This window comes from Panthera tigris, chromosome C2 (genome assembly GCF_018350195.1).
Source record: "Panthera tigris isolate Pti1 chromosome C2, P.tigris_Pti1_mat1.1, whole genome shotgun sequence".
NCBI lineage: Eukaryota > Metazoa > Chordata > Mammalia > Carnivora > Felidae > Panthera > Panthera tigris.
In genome coordinates this window covers 147004676-147028014 of record NC_056668.1, presented here as the reverse complement: position 1 = coordinate 147028014, position 23339 = coordinate 147004676, and the positions used below count along the sequence as shown (strand labels likewise).

Below are 23339 nucleotides of genomic sequence, written 5' to 3'. Positions count from 1 at the left end.
CTCACAAGAATTCTTAAGAGTCCTTTAGAGATTAAGAAAGGCCCAGGCTACCATTTTTTTGAGGAGATATACACATATATATTTTTTTAAATGCTCAAACAGGGTAACAAATATTGTACGATATGTTTTATAATGTATTTTATGTTTTTGCACTTAACCAATTTAATAATTCTAACACAAAATAATCCCAAACAATGTAATGGTGCAATTCACTATAGATAATGTAACAAGTCCTAACGTAGGTTTTTCCAATGATGAAGGTACTATTCTGGGCACATTAGAGACACATTAGAGAACAGAACAGACAAAAATCTCTGCCCTCATAGAGCTTGCTTCTAGGTGGGAGGAGATAGACAATAAACAATAAATATAATAAACAGCTAATTCTACAGTATGGTAGAGGTGAAAAGTTTCCATGAGCAAAAACGTAGAGTGAGATAAAAATATTTGGGGGAGGGTGGGGTGGAACTATAATTTTAATGGGGTGGGGAGGTTAGGCCTCCTTGGGAAGGTGACAGTTGGGTGAAATCTTGAAGAAGAAAAGGACTGAGCCATACGGATATCTGGGGGGAAATCACTTCAGGTGGAGGGCACAGATGTTGCAAAGGCCCTAACATGTAACCACACTGGCATGTTTTAGGAATAGCAAAGACAAATGTCTAGAGAGACATGTGTGCAAGGGAGAGTATTAGGAGATGAAGTAAAGAAGTACAGGGGGGCCCAGATGATACAAAGCCTCTTGGGCACCATTAGCTTTCATTCAGAGAAATGGGAAGTCATTGGAGGGATTGGACTTTAACATGACTTTAACATGATCCCTCTGGCTGCCATGATGAGAACTGACCTTAAGAGGCAAGAATGAAAGTAGTGAGACCGGAAAAGAGCCTAATTAAATAATCCATGTGAGAGTTTATGGGGGTTTAGGTCAGGATGATAGCATAAGTGGTAAGAAATGGTTGTACTTGAACATACTCTGAATGCAGAGTCAGCAGGATTTGGTGACAGAATGGATAGGGGTGGAGGCTGTATGAGAGAAAGACAAGGGTCAAGGAAGATGCCAAACCAAAGACTAAGAGGTGAAAGATGGAAGGCTGGGTAGGTTTGGAATAGAAGGTAAGGAGCTAAGTTTGAATTTGATAAGACTGAAATGTATATCAGTTTTAAATACAGATGTCCTGTGGGTGGTTGGGCACAAAGTTCTGGAGCTCAGGGAAGAGGTCTCAGCTAGAGATACTTGGAGAGTTATTAGCATGCAGTGGTATTGAAAGCTATGAGAGTGGATGAGATTGCCATGAGAGAGTGAGTGTAGAAAAGAGGAGCAGGTCAAGGTCCAGGCCCTGGAGGCCTCTATTATTTACAAGTTAAAAGGACCGGGGAGAGAACCCCTGGACACAGGAGGCAAATCCGGGCACTGTGGAGTCACAGAAGCCAAGTGAAACAAGTGTTTCCAGGAGGTAGGAGCAAGTCCTATTTTGCCAATAGTTCAAGATAGATAGAGTCCAATAGCCATTGGACTGACAATGTGGAGATCATTGTTGACCTTGACAAAGGCAATTTCTGGACAGTGATTGGAACAAGAATCTATCTAAAGAGGGTTTAAGAGAGAATGAGGGGAAAGGAACTGATACCATGCCCTTCTGTAAAGTGGAGCAGTGAGTTGGGACAACAGTGAAGGGGAAGAGTCCCTGAGAGGGATTTTCAAGATGGGAGAAATAACAGCACATCCATTGGGCACCTGGGCTCTATCCCTCCCTGCCCTGAAGGCATTGTATGAACTTATATTACAGTAAAGATGAAATACTTAGGGAAACTCCACAAATTTTAGATATCCTTGATATTCTAAGTCAGAATCCAGGAAATCTTATGTATTTCAAATTTCAAGTTTGTACAGATAGCCAGATTGGGTTTGGGGGGATTTTTTTTTTTTTTTTTTTTTTTTTTGGCAAAAAGCCAAATCCTATAAAACTCTAACCATGAGTCCTTGCTTCAAAATTAAGACCAGTTCTGCATTTTTCTGAGGATTTATGGGGAAAGACTAATTTCAGTTTAAAGTAATTATTTTAAAAGCATACCTTCTTGGGACACCTGGGGTTAAGCATCCGACTTTGGCTCAGGCCATAATCTCTTTGTCCGTGAGTTCCAGCCCCACGTCAGGCTCTGTGCTGACAGCTCAGAACCTGAAGCCTGCTTCTTCAGATTCTATGTCTCCCTCTCTCTCTGTCTCTTCCCCACTCACTCTCTGTCTCTCAAAAATAAATAAACATTTTAAAAAATGTGAAAGCATACCTTCTTGATTAAGGTTGGCAGGGCTGGAGTCCCAGCTCCCCCATGAATTAGCTGTGTCATTTTGTGTCAGTTACACAATCTCTCTGGGCTTCAGTTTCCCCATTGATAAAAAAGTTAGTAATCATACTTCATCCATAGGATTATAATGAGGATTAAATAAAATAATACTTTAAAACAGAACAGTGCCTGGATGTGGTCAATAATAAAAGTTCTTCACTCCTCGTAATCCTGTATTCCCAATGAGCGGTGAGTAAATCATGTTTTGGTGTATTTTAGTTACACTGGAGAGGACATTTAGTAAGATAAAATTTTGGCATACAAATAAATGACCTCTTAGTCGATCTGCTTAATGTTTAAAAGCTGTGCTTTTCCGGGGCGCCTGGGTGGCTCAGTCGGTTAAGCGGTCGACTTCGGCTCAGGTCATGATCTCGCGGTCCGTGAGTTCGAGCCCCGCGTCGGGCTCTGTGCTGACAGCTCGGAGCCTGGAGCCTGTTTCAGATTCTGTGTCTCCCTCCCCTGTTCATGCTCTGTCTCTCCCTGTCTCAAAAATAAATTAACGTTAAAAAATAAATAAATAACAAAATTAAAAAAAAATAAAAACTGCTTTTCCACAAAGGCCTTCTTGGGGACTATGACAGTCCCCGTCACTAGGTGGCACCTGAGTGGCTCCAGGACAGCGGAACAAGGAGGCTTCCAGAGCATCTGCCCCAGCAGCAAGCGGTGCACTAGCTGTCACATGAATTCACACGGAAGGTTAATGTGTCCTCCCAGGAATTCACAGAATGTTTCAAAATGTGTTTGCCAATATTCAAAAATCAGATTTCCTATAAAAAACTGATTCCCGGCCTCTGAGTAAATTGGAAGATCTGGAAAGTCCAGGCCTGTGGTGGTGTCTCCTTCGGGCTGGGCGGTTATCTGCCAGTCGGGCGCAGACCCCACCCCCACACCCCCCCAGCCCACCTGCTTCTCTCCTCTGTCTCCCCTTAGTTCCTCCAGGCATCTGAGTTTGTAGCCTCTGACTAGTCCAATCCTTCCCTTTTCAGATGTGGAGGCTGAAGTCCTAGGGAGAAGTCGAGGCTTGGTACTGGAATCCCTACTTTCAGGCCAGGATGCTTTTTTTTTTATACCTTGTGTTGTTTCTTTTACATTTGGTTGTGTTTGGAGAAGGACTGGAGCTAAAAACATGTAAGCCATACTGGGAGAACTGAAATTTGGAGACTTGGGGGCACTGCTGAGATGATTAAAATGAGGTGTGGGAACAAGTAGAGGTCATTGGATTCTTTTTCTTTTCTTTGTGAAAGATGACCTCATTGTATCTGGGGGGAAAAATATATGTTCAGTGCAAAAGATTCAAACAATACAGACAAATATACAGAAGAGGAAAAAGATTCCCCCAAATTCCACTTTCATTTATAACTTCCATTTACATTTTGGTAGGTATCCTTTCAGCCCTCTCCCTGTGTATTTATGGATCTACTTAACATAGGCACTGGATGGGCCAAGGAAGGCCTGGGAGTGTGCGGCTTTCGCATTCATCAGTGGGGCTTTAATCCTTCATCAGTTTCCCTCCAACCAATTCTATGATGCGGCCAATTGGGAGTTTCTTCAATCATATTAAAGTGCCATGCAAATGCAGCGTTAAACCTGTTTGTTCACCCCAACTCCCTTCCAATCAGACTGTTATTCAGCTCACTCATGTAGGTAGAAATTCTATATGAAAATTCTGGAGCTGCCACAGTTCAAAATTTGTTTGAAATTTTCCTAAAGGAGAACATCCAAGTTGTTCTGTAAACTGTTTTTTCCACTAATAGTATTCCTAGAATATCTGTCCCTAGTTTATAAATACAAATTTTTAAAAATACATATCTCACCTTCCAGAACATCCTTAGCAACCTCAAGATAAGCTAATTGGTCTCTCTCTCTCTCTCTCTCTCTCTCTCTCTCTCTCTCTCTTTAAGTAGGCTTCACACCCAGCAACAAGCCCAATGACACAGGGCTTGAACTCATGACCTTGAGATCAAGACCTGAGCAGAGGTGAAGAGTCAGACACTTAACTAACTGAGCCACCCAGGTGACCCTTAGCTAGTTGTTCTCTTAAACAGACTTTGCTCCATCTGATTGGTGACTGGAAAGATGGGGCCCACCTAACTGGCACCTAGAGTGCAAATTGTCAAGTCTGTATGATTGCTCATGGTAGGCATGAATAGGAACAGTTAGTTTCTCAATGATTTTATTGGTCAGGTTTTGCTGCAAAAATGTTCTATAACAAACAAGCCCCAACCATCAGTGATTTACAATGACAGATACTTTTTTTTCTCTCACTGGTCTGTGTGCTGCACGTGGGTTGGCCAGGCTTGCGTTGGTCTTAGATTCTGGTCTGCTCCACTTGATTCCCTTCCAGGAGCCCGGCTGATGGCGCAATGGCTACCTGGCAGAAATGCACAAGGTTAAGCCAAATTTCATAAATTCACATACAGCCTCTGGTGAGATATGGCATACGTTACATCCACACACACTCTATAGACCGAGTCCAAAGTGAGTGACATAGAGAACTGTACTTTATCTATAGTATACCATGGCAAAGGTGGAAAAGGAACAAAGAATTGTGAACAAAAAAATACCACCTGTCACAGGAACTAACCATGATGGAATGAAATTTAGATTAAGACATACCTTGAACCTTACTTTTTTTTAACGTTTATTTTTGAGAGAGAGTGTAAGCGGAGTAGGTGCAGAGAGGTGGGGGACAAAGGATCCAACCAGGCTGACAGCAGAGAGCCCAATGCAGGGCTCAAACTCGCTGACCATGAGATCATGACCTGAGCTGAAGTCGGACCCTCAACCAACTGAGCCATCTAAACGCCCCTACTCTTGAGCCTTATAAATGCACTTTGAACCCACACTGCTTGAGAATCACAACAGTTTTGTCTAGTATGTTCCTTAATCAAAGACCTTTTGTCATTGGAGATCCATAATGAGAGTCGTCTCTGATCATACTCACTCTGCCTTTATGTTTTACATGCTCTATGCTCTTCTATCTATGCTTCTAATGCTCTTCAGAGTTATGCACTTGGGTCTTTAACAAAGAAAAAGATTAAACTGCCCTATCAGTTTCTGAATGTAGAGAGAAGTATTTTCTCCTTTGTCTTTCCCTGTCAAAGTTGTACCAATCAGCAAAAAATACATTTTCCTATGAATAAAAACAAAGAGAACTGTTGCCAGGCAACAAATAACAGCATTCTTTTTATATTTGTTTTGGAAGGTATGGCATCTTGCTCCACTGTTTCCATGGAGAATCCCAATTGTCAAGATTAATTAAATGCTGGGAATTTGAAATGTATGCAGAGGCTAGCTTAGTAAGCAATTACCTATGCTCCAGGGTAGGAGAAATATTTAGATAAAACCTCTTCCCACAAATGAAGTATTATCCCCTGGCATCAAATGACTCAAGTTAATGCTTTCATGTGTGTCAACTGCTTTTCTAAAGGTACTGCAAAAATATTTCATTAAAATCACAAATTACATGTGTACCATTTCCCGGATAAATCACCACTGGATGTTTAGAATGCGTATGAACTGCATCAGAATAGTACAGGAAAGAGATAACCAATGGTTGTAAACAAGGTGCCTCTATTTTGTTAGCATGTCGGCAATGTGCCAACGTGGAAAGGTCTTCCCAGTAAATTGATAAGAGAGGATATCCAAGATCATTCAGAAGAAGTAAAGGAAATGAAGGGAGGGCAGAGTTCAGAGAGTAGTCCTATCAGATATTAAAACATGAAAAATAAAGAGAGAAACGTGTGGTTCTGATGAAAGAACAGACAGCCAAGTGGAATGGGATAGGTAGGGATACTGATTAAAAAAAAGACAAACAAACAAAAACATACAATCAGGGCGCCTGGGTGGCTCAGTCTGTTAAGCGTCTCGACTTTGGCTCAGGTCATGATCTCACCTTTTGTGAGTTCCAGCCTCGCATTGGGCTCTGCTATCAGTGTGGAGCCTGCTTTGGATGTTCTGTCTCCCTCTCTCTGGGTCCCTCCCCTCCCTCCCACCTCAAAAATAAACAAACGTTTACAAAAAAGACATACAATTAAGTGTGTAATAGAAGATATACAAATAACCAATAAGTACACGCAAAGATGCTCACCATCACTGGCCATCAGGAAAATCAAAACCACAATGAGATACCACTCCACACCCACTAGGAAGTCTGTAATAAAAAAGGAAATAATGAGTATCGGCAAGGATGTGGAGAAATCATAACACTGTTGGTGGGAATGTAAACGGTGCAGCCTGTTTAGAAAACAGTTTGGTAGTTCTTCAAAAGATAAAATATAACTGCTTGACCCAGCAATTCCACTCCTGGGTATATCCTCAAAAGAAATGAGAACACATGTCCACACAAAAACTTGTACACAAATGTTCATAGCAGCATTATTCATAATAATGCAAAAGTAAAAACAACCCAAATATCAACTAATAAATAGATAAATAAAATGCACCATATCTACACAATGGAGTATTCTTTGGTGATAAAAAGAAATAAAGTAAATAAAGTACTAATACATGCTACTTCCTGGATGAACCTTGAAAACATTATGCTGGTTAAAGAAGCCAGTTACCAAAAGCCACTTATTATGTGACTCTTATATGAAATGTCCAGAATACAAAAATTTATAGAAATAGAAAGTAGATTAGTGGTTGCCTAAGGCTGGGGTGGTTGAGAAATAAAGGGGGGGGGGGGGAGTGGCTTCTAAAGAAACAGGGTTTGCTTTGTGGGTAATGAAAATGGTCTAAAATTGTGGTAATGGTTGCACAACTCTGTGAATGTACTAAAAGCCAATCAGTTGTAAACTTGAAGTATGTGATTTGTATGGTAAGTGAATTATATGTCCATAAAGGTATTGCAAAATAGTAATTGGGAAAAGGAAGGATATTGCTTTGGAAAATGGATTAGCAACTTGAAAATAAAATTAGCTTAGACTTTAATCAGTATTAAACTTAAAATCATTTCCAAGCAAGCCAGAGTTAAAGAAAAACAATGGAGTGCCTGGGTGGCTCAGTTGGTTGAGTGACCAACTCTTTACTTCAGCTTAGGTCATTATCCTAGGGTCGTGGGGTCGAGGCCCATGTTGGGCTCCATGCTGAGTGTGAAGTCTGCTTGAGATTCTCTCTCTCTCTCTCTCTCTCTCTCTCTCTTTCTCTTTCTCTAAAAAATTAATTGATTGGTTAATTAAAAAAATAAAATTAAGGGGCGCCTGGGTGGCTCAGTCAGTTGAGCGTCTGACTTCGGCTCAGGTCACGATCTTGCAGTTTGTGATTTCAAGCCCCATGTTGAGCTCTATGCTGTCAGCACAGAGCCTGGAGCCTGCTGTGGATTCTGTGTCTCCCTCTCTCCGTCTCTGCCCCTCCCCCACTCATGCTCTGTCTCTCTCACTCTCAAAAATAAATAAATATTTTTAAAAATTAAGGGGCGCCTGGGTGGCTCAGTCGGTTGAGCGTCCGACTTCAGCTCAGGTCACGATCTCGCGGTCCGTGAGTTGGAGCCCCAAGTCGGGCTCTGGGCTGATGGCTCGGAGCCTGGAGCCTGCTTCCGATTCTGTGTCTCCCTCTCTCTCTGCTCCTCCCCCGTTCATGCTCTATCTCTCTCTGTCTCAAAAATAAATAAATGTTAAAAAAAATTAAAAATATATAAAATTTAAGAATTTTAAAACAAAAAGGTAGAAGAGGAAAACTGGATATCCACAAGCAAAAGAATGAAGTGTGGTCCTTACCTTAATTAAGTCAAAATGGATGAAAGATCTAAATGTAAGAGCTAAAACTATGAAACTCTTAGAAAAACATATAGTGGAAAAGCTTCATGACAACTGGATATAACACCAAAAGCACAAGCAACAAAAGGAAAAAATAGATAAGTTGGACTTCATCAAAATGACAATATTCATGCATCAAAGGACACTGTCAGCAGAGTGAAAAGGCAACCCAATGAATGGGAGAAAATATTTGCAAATCATATCTGATAGAGGATTAATACCCAGAATATATAATGAACCCCTAAAACTAAACAACATGAAATCCTGATTTAAAAATGGGCAAAGGGGGTGCCTGGGTGGCTTAGTTGGCTAAGCATCTGAGTCTTGATATCAGCTCAGGTCATGATCTCACAGTTCCTGAGTTTGAGCCCCATATCGGGGCCTGCACTGACAGCACAGAGCCTGCTTGGGATTCTCTCTTTCCCTCTCTCTGCCTCTCTCCCAACCATGCACATGCATGTGTGCTCTCTCTCTCCCTCAAAATAAATAAATAAACTTAAAAAAATGGGCAAAGGACTCAAATAGACATTTCTCTAAAGAAGGTATATGACCAGTAAGCACATGAAAAAACGCTCAATAGCACTAATCATTAGGAAAATGCAAATCAAAACTACAATGTCATACACTTCATAGCCATTAGGATGGCAATTATCCAAAAATTTAAAAAACAGAAAGTAACAAGTGGTGAGGATGTAGAGAAATTGTAACCCCTGCACATTGCTGGTGAGAATGTAAAATGGTACAGCTGCTGTGGAAAACAGGATGGTGGTTCCTCAAAAAGTTAACCATAGAATTATCACATGATTTAACAATTTCACTCTGCATATAACCAAAAGAATTGAGTAAATATTTGTACACCCATGTTCATGGCAGCATTATTCACAATAGCCAAAAAGTAAAAACAACCCAAATGTGTACTGATTAATGAATGGATAAACAAAAAATATAGTACATACATACCATGGAATATTATTCTGCCTTAAGAAGGAAGGAAATTCTGACACCTCCTACAGCAGGGATATAGGACCTTATGCTAAGTAAAATAGCCAAACACAAAAGAACCTAAAAAAAAATTTTAAATCCTAAATCCTGCTGCTGTGCTATTGCAATATTTATTACAATCATGGGTTGTTTTTTCTTCTACAGTCAAATTCTCCTCCTGGCAAGCTACAGACTTTTTTATTGGAGTTAAGCAATGTTTAGAAGGTGAGGTCAGATAATTATCTGTTTCAAAATTGGAAAGAGTTATGTTGAATGAAACACAAGATCCAATATACCTACTAGAAATATATGTGAACTGAAAAAACAAAAAGGAATCCAATAAGCTGTGGGTGAAGTTTCCTGTCCCAGAGAAATGAAAAGGAGTGGTGGCCGCATACCAGCCTGGCAGCTGGCTATGAACCACCAGTGCTTTTGGAAGGAAGTTGCATGAATAGAACCTCCAGCAGTAAGTTCTTCTCATGGCTAGGGAGCCACAGGAAAAGGAATCTTCTCTGGATCCTTCTTATGGGAGTCAGTAAGGGCCCATCACTGGCAGCAGGCAACACGAAACAGGTTGATCATTCAGGAAGAATGACTCTGGACAGATGACATGCGGCACAAGAGCCCAGAGCAAAAAGTGAAACCTTGAACGTTCCCAAGGATCCACTGATGAAGTAAAAGGAAAGGCTCAGCACTTGACTAAGGTGGGACCAGAAGGAACCAGCCATCGATCTCCTCTAAAATATTCCCTGCCACGTGTGATGGACCAGATTCTGCTCTAAAGAAAAAGAAAAACTGGAGACAGGATCCTAGGTGGTCTCAAATATATGTACCACAGGCTCACTGGAGACTTTAATGGAAGACCCAGAGGGACTCAAATGCCTTTTTTAGACAATCTGCAATTCTTCCACCTGCTGGATACTTCTTGGGCCAACAAATACTCAGGGCTAAGTGTTTTGGTAGTGATTTAGTTGTTGACACCACTTTCTTTTTTTTTTTTTTTTAATGTTTATTTATTTTGGAGACAGAGGGAGACAGAGTGCAAGTGGGAGAGGGGCAGAGAGAGAGGGAGACACAGAATACGAAGCAGGCTCCAGGCCCCGAGCTGTCAGCACAGATCCTGACACGGGGTTCAGACCCACGAACTGTGAGATCATGACCTGAGCCAAAGTCGGACGCTTAACCAACTGAGCCACCCAGGCGCCCCTACACCACTTTCTGAGGATCAGTTTAACGATCTATTTTCCTAAAATTGAGATGGGGTTCAGTGAGGGAAAGGGAATTTTGAAGGGCACGGAAAAGAAGGCAGGGCAAGAGGAGGTCAGGAAATGAGAGGGAGGATAGAAAGATGTTCAGAAGGGGGCATTTGAAAATAGGACCAGGAAGGAAGTTGGGAAGAAAAGGCAAGATGGGATATGGAAAGGGTGGAGAAAAAAGATTTTTGTTCAAATGGACCTGCCTTACGGCCCTCACACAGCAAGAATATTATTCAAACCTTGACTTGTGTCTATCACATTAGACTTAATGTGGATAGACTTAATGTGGATAGACTTAGTGGAGCCTGGATCCCATAGTGTCTAAAGTTGTATCAGATCTACAGAAAATAGATTTCTGTGTCTTTTAGCTAGACAAATATTTCAGTCCATAAATGTATTGTTTTCACTTATATGATATGAAAACAAAAACAAAAATCTTGTTTGACCTCATTTTTTTCCTCATAAAATAAGTGTGATTTTCCAAAGGTCCAGGCATCCATGATGGTCTAGAAACTGTCACAAACCTGGATGAAAGCAGAAACTGGCTTTGAAGCAAAAGGGACACATCTATACCAAACAGCTTAAACAATCTTAAAAAAGTACAAAGTTGGAGAATTCAAACTTCCTGATTTAAAAACATATTACAATGCTACAGTAATCAAAATAGTGTGGTATTGGCATAAGGATAGACAACAGACCATGAATAAACCTAAACATTTGTGGCCAAATGATTTTCAACAAAGGTGTCAAGACCATTCAATGGGGGAAACGATAGCCTCTGCAGACTGGATATCCACAAGCAAAAGAATGAATATGGATCCCTATCGCACACCATATATAAAAATTGACTCCAGGGGCGCCTGGGTGGCTCCGTCAGTTAAGCATCTGACTTCGGCTCAGGTCATGATCTCTCAGTTCATGAGTTCAATCCCCACATTGGGCTCTGTACTGACAGCTCAGAGCCTAGAGCCTGATTTGGATTCTGTGTGTATGTCTCTCTCTCTGTCCTTCCCCTACTTACTCTCTCTCTCTCTCTCTCTCTCTCTCTCAAAAATAAATAAACATTAAAAAAATTTGTTTTTAAATCTTTAATAAAAATTAACTACAAATGGATCTATGATCTAAATGCAAGAGCTAAAACCACAAACCCTTAAAAGAGAAAAAGGGATAAATCTTTGGGACCCTGGGATTTGGCAATGGATTTTTAAATATGACACCAAAAGCACCAGAAACAACAACAAATTAGATAATTTGGACTTCACCAAAATCAAAAACTTCTGTGCCTCAAAGGATGTTATCAAGAAATAAAAAGACAGGGGCGCCTGGGTGGCTCGGTCGGTTAAGCATCCGACTTCGGCTCAGGTCATGATCTCACGGTCTGTGAGTTCGAGCCCCGCGTCGGGCTCTGTGCTGACAGCTCAGAGCCTGGAGCCCGTTTCAGATTCTGTATCTCCCTCTCTCTCTGCCCCTCCCCTGTTCATGCTCTCTCTGTCTCAAAAATAAATAAACGTTAAAAAAAAAAAATTAAAAAAAAAAAAAAAAGAAATAAAAAGACAACCTAGAGAATGGGAGGAAATATTGTGTGATAAGGAGCTAGTATCCAGAATATATGAAGAACTCTTATGATCCAAAATTAGAAAGACAACCCAATCTTAAAATGGGCAAAGGACCTAGACATTTCTCCAAAGAACATGTACAAACAATCAACAAACACACAAAATGATGTTCAACATCATTAGCCATTAGGGAAATGCAAATCAAAACCACAATGAAGTACCACTTCGTACCCACTAGGATAGCTATTAACAAAACAACAACAACAGCAAACAAACAAAAAATAAACAGAAAATAACAAGTGTTGGCAAGGATATAGAGAAGTTGGAACTTTGTACTTGGACTTTGTGGTAGGAATGCAAAATAGCTCAGACCTAGTGGAAAACTGTCCGTTACTCAAAAAAGTTAAATACAGAAATTTTACTCCTAGGTATAGACCCAAAAGAATTGAAAACAGGCACTAAAACAGGTACATGAAACATGTACCTACTCATAACAGCACTATTCATGATAGCCAATAAGTGGAAACAGCCCAGATGCCCATCAACAGATGAACAGATAAACAAATTTTAGTGTATACATACAATGAAATATCACTCAGCCATAAAAAGAAATGGAGTGCCGATACATGCTACACCATGGACGGATGACCATCAACACACTATACTAAGTGAAAGAAGCCAGACACAAATGGTCATATATTATATGATTCTATTTTTTTGGAAATATCAAGAATAGATAAATTCACAGAGACAGAATGCAGATTGGTGGTTTCCAGGAACTGGGGATAGGGCAGGGGGGAGAGGAGACCGGGGAGAGGAGACCAGGGAGAGTACTTGGTGGACAAAGGGTTTTACTTTAGAGTGAAGGAAATTTATTACCAGTAGACAGAGGTAGTGGTTGTGCAATATCATGAGTGTACTAAATGCCACTGAATTTTTCACTTTAAAATAGTTAATTTTATATAATGGAAATTTTCCCTCAATATATATTTTTAAAAAGGGAAATATCCATTACAAATCACATATTGCATATTTTATCCTGAAACGTTAGAGCCAGTATCTGACTACAACCTATTAGCCTGAATTGTCAAAAACTCTTTGATTTCATAAACTTGATTGTCTTTTCTCCTCATGCCACTTCAGTTCTTCCTAGGTCTCTGTGAGAGATTAGAATCACTATGGACACAATCCAGGGAAAGTAGGAGGGGAAAGAATTCTTGGTAAGGGGATTACTGACTGCTGGCCACATTATCAGTAAAATCTCTGTGATTCTATAAGTTTAATGACAAACTGAACCCCAGAATGAAGTTTCATAAGTACAACTTCATAAATATGACATCTTGTATAAACGTAAAATTGTATGAGTATAATGGCATTCTATATTACCTAAGACATTCTGTCAGGATGTCTATAAATTACTTTAACATGCTGTGACCTAAGGTGTGATGTATCAGGTTGAACCACGAAAAACTGCAGATGTTCACATTTTTGCCCTACAAATTTGGCCATTTCATATGGTTAGACCTAACAACTACGTGCATTAGCATTGATCTACAACCTGTGGAACCTTAGCCTTAGTCATACTTAAGGAAGGCATTCAACCACTTAATCAGAAAGTCCACACTTAGTGAGTTTAGTTTTAGACACATTGGGTTGGAAGTACTGTACCTGCAGAATATCCAAGGGGAGTTGTTCAGGAGGCCATTGGGTATAAGGCGCTGGAGCTTCAGAGAAAGACTTAGGCTGGAGACTAAGTTCTAGAAAAATCAGCACAGATTTGGTAACTGGAGCTGTGGGATTAGACGAGCTTTTTCAGACAAAGCCTTCACATGGCCCTGTTGAAAAAGGCGAAGAAAAAAAAATCCAATTGTCTCTAGATACACAATTCACCAATGTGGCAAGGTAGTAAACTTAGTGAGTGACTCATATTTTCTTTGAAATGTTCTTACATTTTTAATTTCCAATAAATCTAATTGCCTAAGCTACCAAATTGTCCATGTGATAAATTACATATATGTCATTCTGAGAAGGGCACCCAAGTGTTAACAGTGGCTGTGGCATAGATTCATAGGAGCCCCCTACAATCTTTCTTTTCTTCTTCTTCCTTAGTAATAGGTACTTTGATATTTAACTTGGCACATTGGTGTCCAAATTACTAATTCAACCCCAACAGAACTATATCATTAGAGTTCTATTCAGATTTTCCATTTCTTCTAGAGCTAGTTTCAATAGTTTGTGTCTTTCTAGGAATTTTTCCATTTCATCTTGGTTATCTAATTTGTTCAATACAATAGTCCATAGAATTTCCAATACTTTTTATTTATGTTAGGTCTGTAGTAATGTCCTCTCTTTTATTCCTGATTTTAGTAATCTGAGTCTTCTTTTTTTAGTCTAGCTGAAGAATTGTTGATTTTGTCTGTCTTTTCAAAAAACCAACTTTTAGTTTGGGTGATTTTATGTGTTATTTTTCTATTCTGTATTATACATATTTCTGCTTTAATCCTTATTATTTCCCTCCCTGCTTGCTTTGGGTTTAATTTGCTCTTCTTTTTCTAGTTTCATAAGGTAGAAGGATAGAAAATAGATTTGATACTTTTCTGTTTTAAAAATGTAGGCTATAAGTTTAAAAATGTAGGCTATGAAAACTTACAGCTATAAGTTTCCAACTATAAGCACTGCTTTATCTGAATCATATGTTTTAGAATATTGTGCTTTCATTTACATTCATCTCAAAGTCTTTTCCAATTTCACTAGAAATTAGTGAGTCAATTTCTTTGACTCTTTATTCATGTTAATTTCCACATATTTGTGAATTCCACAAAAGTTCTTCTGTTGAATTTAATTTCATTCCATTGCAGTTGGAGAAGATACATTGTAAGAGGTCAATCCTTCAAAATTTTTTGAGATGTGTTTTATGGCCTACCATATGTTCTATCCTGGGGAATGGTCCATGTGCACTGGAGAAGAATTTGTATCCTGTTGTTGTTGGATGGAGTGTTCTATAGTTGTCTATTAGGTCTAGTTGGTTTATAGTGTTGCTTAAGTCTTTTACCTTTCCTTTCGACCTTAAGTCTTCTATTTTCTTATTGATCTTCTGTCTAGTTGTTTTATCCATTATTGAAAGTAAGGTGTTGAAGTCTCCAACTATTATTGTTGACTATTATTGTTTATTTTTCCCCTTCAATTCTGCCAGTTTTTGGTTCATTTACTTTATTTATTTATTTATTTATTTATTTATTTATTTATTTATTTAATATATGAAATTTACTGTCAAATTGGTTTCCATACAACACCCAGTGCTCATCCCAAAAGGTGCCTTCCTCAATACCCATCACCCACCCTCCCCTCCCTCCCACCCCCCATCAACCCTTAGTTTGTTCTCAGTTTTTAACAGTCTCTTATGCTTTGGCTGTCTCCCACTCTAACCTCTTTTTTTTTTTTTTTCCTTCCCCTCCCCCATGGGTTTCTGTTACGTTTCTCAGGATCCACATAAGAGTGAAACCATATGGTATCTGTCTTTGTATGGCTTATTTCACTTAGCATCACACTCCCCAGTTCCATCCACGTTGCTACAAAAGGCCATATTTCATTTTTTCTCATTGCCACGTAGTATTCCATTGTGTATATAAACCACAATTTCTTTATCCATTCATCAGTTGATGGACATTTAGGCTCTTTCCATAATTTGGCTATTGTTGAGAGTGCTGCTATAAACATTGGGGTACAAGTGCCCCTATGCATCAGTACTCCTGTATCCCTTGGATAAATTCCTAGCAGTGCTATTGCTGGGTCATAGGGTAGGTCTATTTTTAATTTTCTGAGGAACCTCCACACTGCTTTCCAGAGCGACTGCACCAATTTGCATTCCCACCAACAGTGCAAGAGGGTTCCCGTTTCTCCACATCCTCTCCAGCATCTATAGTCTCCTGATTTCTTCATTTTGGCCACTCTGACTGGCGTGAGGTGATATCTGAGTGTGGTTTTGATTTGTATTTCCCTGATAAGGAGCGACGTTGAACATCTTTTCATGTGCCTGTTGGCCATCCGGATGTCTTCTTTAGAGAAGTGTCTATTCATGTTTTCTGCCCATTTCTTCACTGGGTTATTTGTTTTTCGGGTGTGGAGTTTGGTGAGCTCTTTATAGATTTTGGATACTAGCCCTTTGTCCGATATGTCATTTGCAAATGTCTTTTCCCATTCCGTTGGTTGCCTTTTAGTTTTGTTGGTTGTTTCCTTTGTTGTGCAGAAGCTTTTTATCTTCATAAGGTCCCAGTAATTCACTTTTGCTTTTAATTCCCTTGCCTTTGGGGATGTGTCGAGTAAGAGATTGCTACGGCTGAGGTCAGAGAGGTCTTTTCCTGCTTTCTCCTCTAAGGTTTTGATGGTTTCCTGTCTCACATTCAGGTCCTTTATCCATTTTGAGTTTATTTTTGTGAATGGTGTGAGAAAGTGGTCTAGTTTCAACCTTCTGCATGTTGCTGTCCAGTTCTCCCAGCACCATTTGTTAAAGAGACTGTCTTTTTTCCATTGGATGTTCTTTCCTGCTTTGTCAAAGATGAGTTGGCCATACATTTGTGGGTCTAGTTCTGGGGTTTCTATTCTATTCCATTGGTCTATGTGTCTGTTTTTGTGCCATGGTTCATTTACTTTTTGACTATGTTGTAAGGTGAATATATATTTATAATCACTAGGTCTTCTTAGGGACTGACTCTTTGATCACTAGAAAATGGTCTTCCTCATTTCTAGTAACAATTTTTATCTTAAAGTCAATTTTTTCTGATATTAGTATAGCCTTTGCAGCTCTCTTTTGGTTACTCCTTGCATGGTATATCTTTTTCCCATCCTTTTGCTTTCAACCCATTTGAGTCTTTGAATCGAAAGTGTCTCTTGTAGATACAATCCAACATAGTTAGATCCTTTTTTTTAAATCCATTCTGCCAATCTCTGCCTTTGATTGGAGTATTTAAATCATTTACATTTAATTTTATTAAAATTACTAGTAACAAAGAAGTTATACCTGCCATTCTGCTATTTGTTTCCTATTTGTCATGTATTTTTTGTTTATTCCTCCATTATTGCCTGATCTTGCATTAAATATTTTTTACTGTACCATTTTTATTCCCTTGTAGTTTTTTTAGTATATATATATATATATATATATATATATATATACATATATATATATATATATACATATATATATATATTTAGTCATTTTATCAGTGGTTGCCTTGAAGACTAAAAGTAACATCTAAACATAATAATCTAGTTTGTACTAATAGCAACTTAATTTCAATAGTATACAGAAACGTTTCTCCTATATAAGTTCATTCTCTCCCACCTCCCCTGTGCTATTATTGACATACAAATACCTTGTTTTACATTATATGCCCAATGACCTGTATTTATAAGTATTGCTTTATGCAGTTGTCTTTTAAATTAGATGGCAGAAGAAAAGGGCTTCAAACAAAAGTTACATTTATACAGTCTTTTATATTTACCTATGTGTAGTTACCTTTGCCAGTGGGATCTTTGTTTCTTCATGTAGGAAGAGGGAGATGTAAATAGGGTAAAATAAAATGCCCCAAAGTTCATTGTTCTTACCTTGATTCAGCAACTTTTCTTGGATAAATGCTTCTTGGATTATTCCAAGTCTTTGATTTATATCCAGCATTCTGGAAAACATTTTGACAATTTTTGCCTGTGTTCTCATTACTTTTATGGAGAAATGGATTTTTAGAGATCTTTATTTTGCCATTCCCACTGATGTCACTCTAGTGCCTAGCTAAAAGTTCTGTATTCCCTATCTTTCCTTGTAACTATTGTGACTGTGTGACTAAGTTTTGGCCAATGAGTTATAAAAAGTAATGTGCGTGCTTCTGAGGAAACCAACTCGAAAGACAGCTGTCATGTGCCCTTTGCTCCCTTCTTGTTCCCTTCCTCCAATCTGCTACCTGAAATATGAAATAAAGCTGGAGCCCTGGCAGCTATCTTGGACCATGAGAATGAGGGCCACACCCTAAGAATGGTGAAGTGGACAGCTATAAATAGCTGTGGCATGATGATTTTAGAGCCACCAGATACAGGCCACCAGCCTGTTTCCAGATATATTAGATAAATATGTAACTTAGATAACTTTGTTTCAGTTACTATTATTTTTAATATTCTTACCCCTGATAATTGCAGCTGAAGTTAATTCTGACTCCTAGAGTACTTATCATTGGATTGTAAGAATATTATCTGCTTTTACTTTTTTAAAATATTTTTTATATTATCTGGTTTTTCCTTATTAGCATTTATTATTTTATGTGAGAAAAAAGCTATTTACATGTAAATAAATATACAGTGATACTAATGTATATGCTAAAACATATGTATATGAATTTAATACATAATTATCGATATAAAAATATATATGTCACATTTGTGTGTGTATATCTATGTATATACATATGGACATACACATACATACATGTCCATCTTTTTATGTTTTGGAGGGTTGAAAATTGTCTTCTTTTACATGGTCATATATCAGATTGATGCATTTCCAAAGCAACTGGAATGCAATCACAACTAGTCAATCAAGTAAATCAAGAATTCAATCCCAACACTCTGGTTCTGTTGCTATGGTGGGGAGAGATGAGGACGAGTTAGAGCGGTGGGGATGAGATTACAGTCTGTGGGAGGGTGGATGGAGACTGGGGAAAGACTAGTGAAATAAGGAGCATCAGCAAAGCAAGATCTGAAACACACCCTCCTCCTGTTTTTTGGAGGGAGACAACCTCAGGACCTAAAGACTAATGTTATTTCAATGTTCATGTAACCTTTGCTTAGTGTTTTCCCCCATCTTCGCTGACTACTACATAATTAAAACCAGGTAAGCCAGTTCTCCACCCAGAACCATCACAGAGGAGGCAGCCTGGAGTTACCTTGAAACAGAAACAGATACATGATTTAAGCTACATGATTGCCACACTTACCTGCTGGGTAAAATATAAGAGTAAATGGTTTAGATGGGATTAGAAACAAAAGACCAGAATAAGCACTTCTTTAATCTCTTTTGAAAAATAAGAATTTAAGCCTCTCTCTGAAACTTACTATCTAGTAATAGAATGACTGAGTCTTTTGTGTTCTCTTTTCCTAGTATTGTTTTTAATCAGCCAAATACACATAAATTTTAAAAATAATATTAAAAAGTTCAAAATCAGGGGCGCCTGGGTGGCTTAGTCGGTTGAGCGTCCGACTTCGGCTCAGGTCATGATCTCACAGTTCGTGAGTTTGAGCCCCGTGTCGGGCTCTGTGCTGACAGCTCAGAGCCTGGAGCCTGTTTCAGATTCTGTGTCTCCCTCTCTCTCTCTGACCCTCCCCCGTTCATGCTCTGTCTCTCTCTGTCTCAAAAGTAAATAAACACTAAAAAAAAAAAAAAAAAGTTCAAAATCATCCCTCCTTGCCCTCAGTCCTACTCTCTAGAACCAACTGCTTTCAATACTTTTGTTTATTTTTTTATTGGTTGTCTATTTCTAAACAATATGTTTATTACATTAATATTTGATTTATCATATTTAAATGTTTTTAACATTTATTCATTTTTGAGAGAGAGAGAGAGAGAGAGCATGAGCCAGGGAGGGGCATAGAGAGAGAGAGACACAGAATCCAAAGCAGGCTCCGGCCTCTGAGATGTCAGCACAGAGCCCCACACAAGGCTCGAACTCACAAACCGTGAGATCATGACCTGAGCTGAAGTCGGCCACTTAACTGACTGACTGAGCCACCCAGGCACCCCATGATTGATCATATTTAGACACTGTTTATTGCTTTATGAATAAAGCAGTTTCAAGTTAGAAAAATAAAACCCTCATCAGATTATTTAGTATAGAAAATGTGATATGGCTATAAAGGGGTTGGAATTGTCATCCTCAATTCTTGGGGGGGGGGTGTGATTTTGCCCTCCCCCGCCAAGGAACATTTGGAATGTTCTGATGATGTCTGGAGATATGCTGTTGTCACAAGTAGGTAGAGGTTACTGGTATCTAATGGATAGAGTCTATGGATGCTGCTAATCATGGATGTTGCAGGACAGCCCCTGCAACAAAGAATCATCCAGCCCAAAATATCAATAGTGTTAAGGTTGAGAAGCAACTGTAGATTAGAAGACCTGTAAAGAGCCAGGGGGAGGGGGACAACACTAAGATTAGCAACCGCAGAAAGCCACTACCACTGCCAGAGCCAGTGGGTCAGTGGGAGAAGGCAGTGCTAACTAAAGCCATCACAGAAGTAACAAACCAGGTAGGATGGCCTCGCAGTATCAGAGAATGTTCAGAGGAAAATAAGGACATAGAAGAGAAGCAGCTACTACCAGAGATGTTGCCCAAAGCAGAGAGAATGGGAAAGAGAAATATCCTGGCTTCTCCTTGGGAGCCCTCCAATCTCCTGGCACTTCCATGAGTTGAACTTAGCCGGAAGCCAGTCATTAAGGTCTGGGAAGCATAGCTCACAGGAATAGCCTTTGCAATAGAAGCCCAAAAGAGTATGAATTAGAGAGCAAATAGGCATATTCCCAGCACACCTTTCTATCATGGAAGATGGTGATCAAGCTCTGATGGTCACTTCCTCGCTACCCTCCTCCTCTGTCTCTCTCCATATATATATGGAGAGTATGTAAGTATGTACTCCATATAATACTTACATATACTTATATATATACACATATATGTGTACATACACATATATATGAGTATATGCTTATATACTCTCTCACTTCCCTCAATACCGTCCTCTCTGTATAGATAGATAGATAGATAGATAGATAGAGATATATAGATATATATATATATAGAGAGAGAGAGAGAGAGAGGAAGAGAGAGAAAGAAAGCACACGAGGGAGAGGGAGAGAGGGAGAGAAGGGCAGTTTGTTGTCACAAACTGGGTGGAGATACATCTGTATCTCTAACAATTTTTATTTAAGTTTATATTATATTTAGATCATTAAGAATGTAGAAATATTGTTTACTCATTATTGTTAATCATAATGTAGTGGATAATGTTTATTCATGTTATAAATCTTATTAATCAGTTATGCTTTCATTTTTTACAGTTTTTTGTTTTTCTTAGGATATCTAGAGTTAAAATAGTCTCTTTTTTGTTTGCTTAGTTTTCTATGCATGTATCATGAATTAGTCACAAACTCCCCCTTAGGTCTATAAGGGTCCCTTAATATTTTGTTTGGTACCTTTCTTCAAATGCATTAGAGAGTCTATCCATTTCTCTTTTTCTTTTCAGTGATCTCCTTCCTGTGATCCTCTTTCCCTTAGGTATATCCTTTGAATATATCCCTCAGTTTCCATATATTGTCCTTTTAGAGAAACTTTACCTCTTCTTACTCTGTCTGTTGGTATCTGTTAATTATATTACTGTCCCTAATGAGACAGCCACACAATAAATAATCACTCTCTTTCATCTGACCTGTCCCTGTCCCAGAATTAGTGGTAGTCGCAGGATGATTGTGCCAGTCTACAGATGGGAAACCCTGGACTTAGTAAATCAAGTCCAAGTGTCTTGCCCGTATTACTGTGGTAGTAGTAGACACTGCTGGTGCCCTGCCCTGAACCCCTGTATTGTGCTGCTGCCCCAACCTCAGCTACTGTAAGTGTTGCTGCTAATGGCTCAAACATATGCCTTTCCCTGGAGAACAGAACTGTTCTTGGCCAATGGGAGCCACCTTACGAGGAGACTCCCGGGAGGCTATATCTTCCCTCCGGGCATCATGCAGCCAATGATTAACTGATACGGGGATACAAAAGCCGAGCCCCCTCGCCTCAAAGAGGACAACTCTGGTATCATTCACACTCCAAAACTCCCCATGAGATCAGGCGTGAGTCAGACTTCAGCTGAAACCTCATCTTTGTTTAGCCACTTCCCCCACTCTATTTGCTTCCCTCACCTTCTTCCAAGTTTCCCCTGAAAGCACAACTTCAATGGGTGTCTTGAATAAGAACCCTGCCTCAGTCTCTCCTTCTGGAAACCCAATCTAAGACGGTGATGAACACTTTTGGGCTTCCTAGCATGAATTCTCCCTTCCTGATAGCACCAGAGCTCCCTTTTGGGAGATGATCTCCCCGCCCCCCACCCCACTGTGAGCAGTCTTGACAGGAATGAATCTAGGTACATGCTCTGCCATCGTGGAAGCTGCGGGGGCTTGTGGATGTTCCTTCCATTAGACCCTCCCTCTCACTGCTTTGGTACAGCAGGCCCAGGCATGTGATCTAAGTTCAGCCAATTTGATGTTCTCTCCTGGGATTATGAATCTTGAGTGAGTAATACAAAGATAGAATGGCTCTTTGAGGTTCATTTATTCCATTACAGACTTCTGCGAGCCTGTTTCTCCTTCACAGTCTTTCTGTGCCTTTTAGCTTCCAAAACCTTCATTCCTGCCCATTTTCAACCTATTTGGTTAGCCTTTTGTGAGTACTCCAAATCATTCCAGTAATTTCCCTTTTGTGTAAAGACTGTCACCCAGGTTCTTTTGCTTATCACCAAAAGAATTGTAAGTAACATGATTATCTAAGGTCTTTTGTCTAAGTGCAAGGTGAAAACAGATCTGGGACAGGACCACTAATTCAGAAGAGGGTAGACACACAGGGCTCTTGAGCTTGGTGAGTAACAGCCTACCTGGACAGGTCTCCTGGCTTCAGTGAAGACGCAGGAGTAAACAGAGCATTTCTCAACTGGGTAAATTATACTTTGATCCCATGTGAGATGCTGAATTACTCTCTTTGAGAAAGTTACTGTCTGGCTTTCAGCATCCAAATATACATACACCTCAATCTGAAACCTCCCCTCAGTTGACATTTTTCCTTTTCTCATATGTTGATGCCTTTCGTTTTTTCTTTTTTTAATGTTTGTTTATTTTTGAGAGAGTGCGCCAGTGGGGGAGGGGCGGGGGTGCACAGAGGATCTGAAGCTAGCTTCATGCTGACAGCAGTGAGCCTGATGCAGGGCCTTAACTCAAGAACCGGGAGGGGCGCCTGGGTGGCTCAGTCGGTTGAGCGCCGACTTCGGCTCAGGTCACAATCTCGCGGTCCGTGAGTTCGAGCCCTGCATCGGGCCCCTGTGCTGACAGCTCAGAGCTCAGAGCCCGGAGCCTGTTTCAGATTCTGTGTCTCCCTCTCTCTGACCCTCCCCCATTCATGCTCTGTCTCTCTCTGTCTCAAAAATAAATAAAAACGTTAAAAAAAAAATTTTTTTTTTAAAAAGAACCGTGAGATCATGACCTGAGCTGAAGTAGGAAGCTCAACCGACTGAGCCACCCAGGCACCTCTCCATTTCTTTTTTTTTTTTTTTCAATGTTTTTATTTACTTTTGAGAGAAGGAGATGGAGAGAGAAAGAAACAGAGAGTAAGCGGGTGTGGGGCAGAGAGAGAGGGAGACACAGAATCCAAAGCAGGCTC

At 39.6% G+C, this 23339-nt stretch overlaps 1 long non-coding RNA gene across 2 annotated transcripts in view; it reads right to left on the bottom strand.

Annotated features, from left to right (window-relative positions):
• Positions 1-6458: 6458 nt before the first annotated feature.
• The window catches only part of LOC102954043, a 43837-nt gene continuing 26956 nt past the window's right edge, over positions 6459-23339 (bottom strand). For both annotated transcript variants that reach the window (XR_006207754.1, XR_443918.2), the window contains 3 exons: positions 17497-17567; positions 13561-13727; positions 6459-6496 (listed from right to left, as the gene is read on the bottom strand). This is a non-coding gene — a long non-coding RNA (uncharacterized LOC102954043). The remainder of the gene's footprint in view (positions 6497-13560; positions 13728-17496; positions 17568-23339) is intronic.